General features: G+C 40.2%; 1 pseudogene; it reads right to left on the bottom strand.

Moving 5' to 3' along the window:
• Positions 1-3,142: 3,142 nt before the first annotated feature.
• LOC128629242 (uncharacterized) lies at positions 3,143-7,225 on the bottom strand (annotated as a pseudogene).
• Between the last annotated feature and the right edge of the window lie 2,941 nt (positions 7,226-10,166).

Raw genomic sequence — 10,166 nt, 5'->3', positions numbered from 1 at the left:
TTTTTTTTGTTTTGTTTTTTTTTCCAGATTTATGCAAATCTGTGTTAATATAAACACCACAAATTTATAGAACAAGTAACACATACTCATAACTATAAGACTATGGTCCATTTCTTAGTGTTTTTATGGTAGACATGATACAACATACGTAAGGATACTTGAACAAAACAAGTTGTCCCAAACCACATACCCATTTCAGTATATACAGTGGATTTAAAAAGACTACACATCCCTGTTTTTGTGATGTGAAAAAATTAAACCAAGATAAATCATGTCAGTTCCTTTTCTACCATTATTGTGAAATTTTAGCCCATTAATTAAAGTGAAAAACAATAAGAATCATTTTAGGGGGAAATATAAAAAATGTACAATAATTGGTTGCATAAGTGTACACACCCCTAAACTAATACTTAGTTGAAGAACCTTCACAAAATCTTTTTGATTAAGAGTCAATTAATTTGGCACATCTTGACTTAGCAATATTTTGACATTCTTCCTTGCAAAAGCATTCTAACTCTGTCAAATTGGCTGGGCATCCTTTGGACAGTGCTCACCACACAGATCACCACACAGATTTTTTGATTGGATTTAGGTCTGGACTCTGGACTGGGCCATTCTAAAACCTTGATCTTGTTTTGGTGAAGCCATTCCTTTGTTGATCTGGAGGTTTGCTTTGGGTCATTGTCATGCTGAAAGGTGAAATTCCTCTTCATCTTAAGTGTTTTAGCAGAAGTCTTAAGTTTTTGTGCCAAAATTAACTGGTATTTGGAGCTATTAATTTTTCCCTCCACCCTGATTAAAGCCCCAGTTCCAGCTAAAGAAAAACAGCCACAGGTATGATGCTGCCACCACCATGCTTCCCCGTGTGGATATAGTTCTTTTAGTGATGTGCTGTTTTGTTTTTATTTGTTTGTTTGCCAAACATATCTTTTGGTATTATGGCCAAAATTTTCAGCTTTGGTCTCATCAGATCATAACACATTATTCCACATGGTTTTGGGAGATTGGATGCATTATTAATTTATTTTATTTTGGTTAAAAAAAGATTTCCATCTTGCCACCCTACCCATAACCCAGAGATATGAAGATTTCAGGAGATTGTTGTCACATGTAGGGAGCAACTAGTACTTGCCAGAAATTGCTGCAATTATTTTAATGTTGCTGTAGACCTCTTAGCAGCCTCACTGACCAGTTTTCCCCTGGTATTCTCATATATTTTAAAGGGACATTCTGTTCTTAACGGTGTCACAGACATACTATATTTCCTCCACTTGTTGATTATTGTCTTTACAGTGTCCCTTGGTATATCCAATGCCTTGATGCCTTGGGAAAAATGTCTAACACTCTCTTGATTGATATTTCTCAACAATGAGATCATTCAGGTGACATAAACACACTGTTCACTATAGTACACTGTGATTGTGCCCCAAACCACACACAGTAATCACTATATTATTCAAGGTGAAATATGGCTTAGAATGAAATACTACGCTTTAAAGTATGTAATATGATGATAGCACTGAAAGACAGCACTATGCTAGCTAGCAAACTACTTACATTAGAAAATGCTGACATGTCGCTAGATAAGTCCTCTAGCTGGTGTATGTTGAAGCTTTTTTATGCTAAAAAAGTGCTATAATGAGCCGAATATGTGAAAAGAAAGTCAACTTGTGATGTCGCTTGATCTGGTTAGTGATTAGCTAATCATATTAGCTGAGCTCTGCTCTTTGACTCAGGGATGCTGGTCACTTTGTAAATCCAGAATTCAGGCTCCTCAACTTTTTTTTACCATTCTTATTTTTGGTGAACTTTTCAATCACTTCCTCTGAAACATAGGAAGCAGCTTATCCACACACACACACACACACACACACACACACACACACACACACACACACACACACACAGACCATAAACAGTTCATATTCAAAGATGTGAGAGTGTTTACAATCTAAGTCGTGATTAATTCATAGTTTTTTGTACAGAGGCTGCGTTTTCTGAACCATGTATTATTCAACGCCGCGGCTCGAAGGACTTTCACTCAACAGATTGCTCACTGAAAAATGCATCAATTCCCAAGCGGAGACGCAAATAAAGCAAACAGGGGCGTTATTCCATCTCACCTTCGCTGAAAACATTTGAAAGTCTCACCATCACCTGCACACAGTTGATTCTGAAACTCTGATTCACTACCATCTGATTCATGCATCATCCAGGTGGATGCTACACACTAGTGGAGGTTGAAGAGATTTCACCCCATACAATGTAAAGTACTTTGAGTGCCTAGAAATGCACTATATAAATCTAAGGAATTAATTATTATTACCAGGAAGTGTTTTTATCAAGAGACAACTAGCATTTCCCATACATAGCCATACTTGGAAAGCTTTAAACGACACTGAATTCTGCAGAATACTTTTTTAAATACAAGATTCAAGTACTCTTCCAGCTTTTCAAAATGTTAAAGAAAAAAATTATTCATAGAATACTAGTTCGCTAGCTGTTACGGCCCAATCTAGGTTAGGCCGAACAAAGTAACCAGCTCAGGATTCAATTGGATCCTTAAATAAGGGAAGCCAGGAACAACAGCACAAACAAGGTTCTATGAAAAAGGTTGTGGTATAGTGTAACAGACAATTATATACATATAACTGTACAAATTAACCAAACCAGGCATAACTTCAGGGTGGGCCAAGGCCAAAATAATAAACAAAAGAATTCTATTATTATTAGGTAGCTAGCTTACCGAAAAGGAAAAGAAAAAAAATACAAGGATACTTCTCTACTTCCAGAACTACCTAAGCAAAAAAAAAATAAAAAATAGAGACAAAAGGACCCTCTCCCAAAAGAAAAGGCAGCCACACCCCTACTGCTGGTGAACCAAGTGAACATATATACAATAGTGAAGAGAATGCACAATAACAGATACAGGGACAACCAAACTCAAAGTCCAAAAACCAGGCAAAAGTCAAAAACCAGAACAGCCGTTAGAAAATAGCATGCAAGCAGCACAACCAAACACAATTTCTAACTACCAACACATGTAACCACCTCCAACATCCCACCCCATTCTCACTCCTCTTCCTCTTTAAATATGACTGCCAATCAGTGAGGTCATCCTGGGAGGCAGGAGAAAGGCAGGCTAGGGCAGGCTGGAAAGTCTGTGAGGGAGTTTGGACCTGCACACAAAGTATGTCACAGCACACAAAAACTTCCCATCCCAAAAATAGCAGGTTGTAACACTAGCTGACATTATGCTAACCATCATTTTGTCAGTTATAAAATTTTACCACAATGCTCAAAAGTATTATGAGGGCTATAGTGTAAAAAAACAAACAAAAAAAACAAATCAAAATTAAACACAAACCTCTGCAGAAATGACGTTTTTGTGTTACCCATAGAGTACCATCAGTTTATACAGAGTGGCTTTGAGATACATGCACAGTGGACTGATGATGGTGTTTATGTGGCCTATATAGTGAATACGGCTGTGGTTTGGAACTAGCATTTAGCATTTCAGCCCTTGTTCAGGCTGAAGTTTAATAGGCAGAAAGTGCACTTGTGATTTGTTTCAGGGTCCCTGATGACGGATAAAACCAGTTAGCGTCTCTTTAGCTTGCATCTTCATGACAGCGTTTGCACCCAGACGTGTCTTATTGCTGAATCCAAAATTCCCTCATGGTCTAATTAGCCCACCATGTCTCTGTCTCACCAAATCCAACTGTTTTCTTTGGGTCCTGTTTTTGTCTCTCAGCTCCGTGGGGCGTTTATAATTCCACAGCAGCAACTCCAGCATGCTCCACAATGTTCTCCTAGCAGTCACATGACATGATTTCTGCTAATAATGACATCGTACACTTTATACTGTTTGTGGTGTTTCAGATTCAATTGTGAAACTTACAGAAGGTTAAAGCATTTAAATTCCAACTGGCAGCTGATGATGTCATAATGTGTGTTATAGTAGCTGGCCAGTCAGCTGCTTCACCTTAGCTCAGACTCAGTGGATCTACACACTTGTTATTTTCCTCCTTTTTTTTCCCTTTTGGTTTTTATCTTTCTTTCTGTTTCATTGTCTTGTTTTTGTTGTACTTCTTTGAATTCAGATTTAATTTCTTCAAGCATTAAAAGCATGAAAGGAGCAAATGATCTGGACTTTCTGGATAATTTAAAGCAGCATAAAAATTCATATGTGTTATTCATTTGATTAATACGAATATGTTAATATATAATAATAGTAGTTAGTTAGTTCCGTCCGCGCAGCGAGGCGCATCGGGCAACAAGCATTTGCCAGCGGGCTCGGTCGGCAGCGTCGATTTCCACATCTTCCCACTTGACATTGAGTGCTCGTAGATCTTCCATGAATGTTCGTCGCCATGTATTATGCGGCCGCCCAACTCTTCTCTTCCCCCGTGGCGGCGTCCAGTGCAGCGCGATCTTTGCGTGGCGGTGGTCAGACATCCGGAGAATGTGTCCTGCAAAGCGCATTCTTCGCTCTATGACCATTTCTGCCAGGCTGTGGGAGTTTGTTCTTCTTAGAATTTCTTCATTTGAAATACGATCACGGTATGATACACCGAGTATTCTTCTCAGGCATCGTTGCTGAAACACATTCAGCTTGTGGATGACTTCCCTCGAGCTCTTCCAAGTTTCAGATGCATAGATGGCGGTTGGGATGATGATGCTATTAAACAGGCGAAGTTTGCTGTTGGTGTGGATAGTTAGCCCAAATCGGCTGTAGCTGTTGGAAGACTGCAAATGCTCTGCCGATTCTGCGATTGACATCCGCGTTAGTCCCACCATCCGCAGCCACAATGCTGCCAAGGTAGGTGAACTGTTTGACTTCTTCGATCAGCTGGTTGCTCACCGTGATCCGCACCGGCGTCATCCGGCCGACCGCCATGATGTTGGTCTTGTCAGTGCTGATCCGTAACCCAACTTTGGCTGCTTCGTGCTCCAGGCTAGTGGTCATCTCCTGTAAGACTTTCCCATTCTGCGCCAATAGCACAATATCGTCGGCGAATTCCAGGTCGGTCAGGCGTCCCTGGCCTGTCCACGGAATTCCAGACACTGGCTGTGTTAGTGCTCGTCGCATGACGAAGTCCATCATCATGAGGAAAAAGAATGGTGAAAGAATGCAGCCCTGTCTGACTCGGTCTCGATGGTGAAAAAGGCAGTATGACCTGTGTCCGTCCGGATGCAACAGCTAGAATCCTGATATAAGTTCTGGAAAATGGCGATAAACCGCTGTGGAATGCCATATAGCCGTGCGATGTTCCAAAGCGATTTCCGGTGGACGCTGTCAAACGCCTTCTTAAAGTCTATAAAGTTGACCAAGAGCGGTTTATGATATTCAGAGCTTTGTTCAATGATGTTTCGAAGAGCAAAGATTTTTTCAGTGCACGACCGACCGCTTCTAAACCCGGCCTGTTCGTCCCGTAGATCCTGATCGACTGCTCGCAGTATCCGTTTGAGGAGGATGAGACAAAATACCTTGCCTGGGACAGACAGAAGGGTGATGCCTCTCCAATTGTTACAGTCTGCGAGATTACCTTTCTTAGGAAATTTGACAATGACACCCTGTCTCCAGTCATTTGGGACACGTTCCATGTGCCAGCAGTCATTGAGCAGCGTAGTGAGCACCCGTACAACTTCATCACCACCCGCTTTCAGCATTTCTGCCGAGATTTGGTCAAGACCAGGTGCTTTGTTGTTTTTCAGATGACGAATCGCTGCAGCGACCTCAGCATCCATGATATCGCTCCTGTCCTCTTCCAGCTCATAGGGAGGAGGAAAGACTGTAAAGTCGTGCGTAACTACGGGAGCCGGCTGGTTTAGGGTGTTTTTGAAATGTTCCACCCAACGCGCGTCCTGCTCTTCTTTGCTAACTAGCATCCTGCCGGTTGTATCCCTTATCGGCCCAGTGGAGCCGCTTCGGGCCCGAGTGAGGTCTCTGACCACACGAAACAGAGTCCTGCTGTCACCCTGGTCCGCAGCCACTTGTGCTTCAGTGCCCTTCCGGTCCAGCCAGTCCTTCTTGTCTGCTCGGCAACTCCTTTTGACCCTGCGGTCGAGTTCTCGGTACGCCTGCGATGCTTCATTTCGCTCCTCTTTGGTCTTTGCTTGATCGCGCTGACGTTTCTTGACCCATCTTTCATCGAGCAACGACCATGTCCGCTCCTGAATCCACCGTTCTCGCTGCGTTCCACGACGTCGACCAATCGTTCTCTCTGCCGTCTCAATGGCAGCATCCTTGATCTGTGCCCATTGTTCTTCGATGCTGGCCGAGTTGTCAAGAATCTGGAATCGGTTAGCGAGTTCAATGTGGAAGTGCTCGGCGTTCACGTGGTCCTTCAATTTCTCGGAGGCAAATGACCGAACAGTGTTGTGTCTGGCCACTCTTTTCAATTTTAGTCGAATTGAGGTCACAAGCAAGTGGTGATCAGATCCGACGTCGACGCCGCGAAAAACCCGTAACTCACGTAAAGCCGAGCGCCACCGTCGATGGATGCATACATAGTCGATTTCATCGTGAGTGGCCCCATCTGGTGACCGCCACGTCTTTTTGTGAATCCGTTTGTGAATGAAATATGTATTCCCGATGCAAAGGTTGTTAAGATTGCATAGGGATAGGAGACGCTCTCCATTATCACTCGTTACTGCTGCCGATCCATGAGGTCCCATCACGTTTTCCCAGCCCTGACGGTCGCTGCTGAGTTGCGCATTCATGTCGCCAAGGAGGATCTTTATGTCATGGTTGGGGACAACCGCGATTGTGTCTTGCAGCTGGTCGTAGAAGGCGTCCTTCTCTTCATCATCTGCCTCATTTGTCGGCGGAATAGACTTGAATAACAGTAATTTTAGCATGGCGAGACTGAAATCGGGCGGTAAGGATGCGATCACTGATCGGTTTCCATCCAACGAGTGCCTGTGCCGCGGTTTTGCTCAGGACCATCCCGACGCCGTGCATGTGATGTTCTTTGGCTCCCGAATAAAGGAAGATCTTCCCGTCGCTTGTCATTTTTCCATTACCCGTCCACCTCATTTCGCTGACACCAAGAATGTCAAGCCGGTAATTGTCGAATTTGTGCAGAAGCTACTCCAGTCTCCCACACTGGTACAACGTTCGCACGTTCCAGGTTCCAATTCGTGTGATCGTATTGGCGTCGAGTATCCCGTTTTGCATCGGCCGCTGGACAACCTTTCGGCTTTGCTCCAGCACCGTCATCAAGGGAGAAACAGGGTCATCGCGCCGGTATTGTTTAGACTGCTGGTTTTTGCTTGTTGTTTCCGTAGCAAGATAGATTTTACGGGATCAGGGTGCTAGCCTGATGCCCAACCCTCCTCCTTTTTCACCCGGGCTTGGGACCGGCGTCGGCGGAGTTAATATAATATATAATAATACAACTGTATTTTTATTTTACATCTTTCAAGAATTAAAAGCTTCAAATAAGCATTTTCACTTAATGCAAGCAATATTAAAGTAAACTTATTTGAGCTTTTTTTTTTTTTTAAATGTTTGATTTGAATGCATAATGAAAATTTTCTTCTATTGTTTCTTTCAAGAATTAAAAGCTTGAGAAAATAAGTTTCAACATTTTAATACTTATCTGGTTTATTTCTTGTTTTTATTATTTCGCTTTTAAAATAAATGCGTATAATTATCATGCAAAAATGTAATGCTTGAAAGAAAGAAAATTGACACTTTTTCCTTATGAAATGACATTTCCCAGTACTGAAAAGAAAAAAAAAAGACTAAAAAGGTAACATTAGATTTCTAGAATGTCTATATAATATTATAATATTTATACAATTTATATATATATATATAATATTTATTATATATATATTTAATACCATTTCTGTGTTTTACATTTTGGATTTGTTTATTATAGTTTAATACTGTTTATTAGTGATTAATGCTATTTCTTGTAATACTGTTTATTATTTTTTTTTAGCACTATTTATTACTGCTTTGTACATTTTTACAGTTTAATACTTTTTTAATTATTGTTTGTTATTGTCTAATAACAGACTAATAATATGGCCTACTCTTGTTTATTATTATTAAATACAATGTATCACCTTTTAAAACATTCTTATTACTGTGTACTAGTTTTTTGTTATTACTTGTTGTCCATTACTGTATATCATTGTCAATTATTGTTTATTACTGTTTATTAATGTCCATTATTGTTTCATTCTTTTTATTATTGTTGCATGTAATTTTGTTTAATGCAGTTCTAAGCTTAAGTTTTGATAATTGTTAATGTGTGTGAACTTCAGTTCAGAATTATTTTGTGATTGGATTTGTAAGTAGATTTGTGACTAGATGCCATTCGTTTGTCAGGTAGGCACTCTTTATCAACTAAGCTAGCTTCAAATGTCTGTCATATTAGTTTTAGCTTTTAATATTTCTTGATCAATTCATGATATTAATGCACATCTTGTTGATGATTTCTGAAGTGTACATAAATGGATGGAATTGATAAATCTGTGTGTTTTTGTTCCTCTACTTATAGATTAGGACATAATGTCTAGAATCTCCTTGTCAGAAGCTCAGGAAGCCGGTGAATACTGCATAGAAAGCGAGCAGGGGGATGTTGATGTAAATTAACACACACACACACACACACACACACACACACACACACACACACACACACACACACACACACACACATATAATCTGTAAGTGTTTGGTGTCTCCCACTTGGTTGTTTCCATCTGCTGCTGCTATTACGCATTAATCTGCCCATCAGTCACCTAACAATCGACTCGAAGTATAATCTCGTTCATGCACATTAGCTGTAAACATGTTGACTCAGTGTTTGATGGAATGCTGCACTAAAAAATGCTAATGCAATTAGCACTAGGCAAAAGCATTCTTGCTAACCAGGACTTTGCTAATATTTTAAGGCTGAGCCCTTTTCCTGTAGCATGTCAGCATGTGAATTCATTAGTGCAGCTGTCAGTCTTAAACTCCTGCTGTGTACCATTAGCATGGCCCAGCATTAGCAAAACATGCTTGTGCTAGGATAACATTTAGTATTGTAACAATGTCAGACTTCATAACCCATGTCCTGTTTAATTGTTTTATGAACTGGGTATTCATGTAGCACTGCTAATGCTAGCTTAGCTGGGGAGTGTATGTATGTTTCTACGGTTTTATGTTTCTATGTTTCATGAACACATGATAAAGTGTCCCATGTTCCACAGTTCCCAGGGCCCTATGTTCCTCAGCTCTATATAGCACATAATAGGAACCTGAAAAACATGTGTTCATTATATGCCGTATAAATCTGGGGAACATACACTCTTAAAAATAAAGGTTCCAATTAGAACCTTGAAGGGTTCATTTTAACCTGTTAAAAGGGATGATACCTTGAAGAATCTATACACTGCTCTGAAGAAGCTATGATAAAACATAATGAAGTTCTTTCATCTCCAAAGCACCATATAGCTCAACTCAACAAACATATACAATGAAAAATAGGTTATTGACAAGAAGAAGGTTCTTGCAGAACCCCTGGTGCTGTAAAGAACCATTAAATAACCTTTATTTTTAAGACTGTAGAACACTGGGAACATATGATGCTTTGTCATGTGTTTATTATGTACTATATAAATATGGGGAGCATAAGACCCTGGGAACATAGGAATGGCCTGGCTCAGCTGCACACCTAGTGCACTATACAGTATATGTTGGAAATACTGTTAGTGAAAATCTTACTGTGAGTGCAAGATTAGACATGTGCGATTGCTAAAGCTAATCACAGCAAATAATAGAAAAAGCTGAATCTCCATGTTTGGCTCCTCATGTGTGATTTTTTATTTTTTTTTGGCTCCTCGTGTGTCATCACATTTCTCTAGATGATGTTTAACTCCTGTGATGCCTCACTATTTACCTATATTTATTTACATTGAGCTATCACCACTTGACTTCTAGTACACTGTATAGGGTAGAAAAAGTATTTGTCCCTGCATAGGCCTACTATGTATTACTGTAACTTCTCCATTTGTGTTTGTTTTTATGGATTAGTCAATATTTAACTATTTTAGCAAGTTGGCTAAGGTAACAGTAACAACAGTGTTTCTTCTCAGTACAGTGCTGTCTTTTTTATTATTCTTCTTCAATACAATACAATGAGTATGAATGAGATTAGGGA

This window comes from Ictalurus punctatus, chromosome 26 (assembly GCF_001660625.3).
Source record: "Ictalurus punctatus breed USDA103 chromosome 26, Coco_2.0, whole genome shotgun sequence".
Classification (NCBI taxonomy): Eukaryota; Metazoa; Chordata; class Actinopteri; order Siluriformes; family Ictaluridae; genus Ictalurus; species Ictalurus punctatus.
Note: the sequence above shows the minus strand (reverse complement) of the source record. Positions and strands in the feature narration are given on the sequence as shown.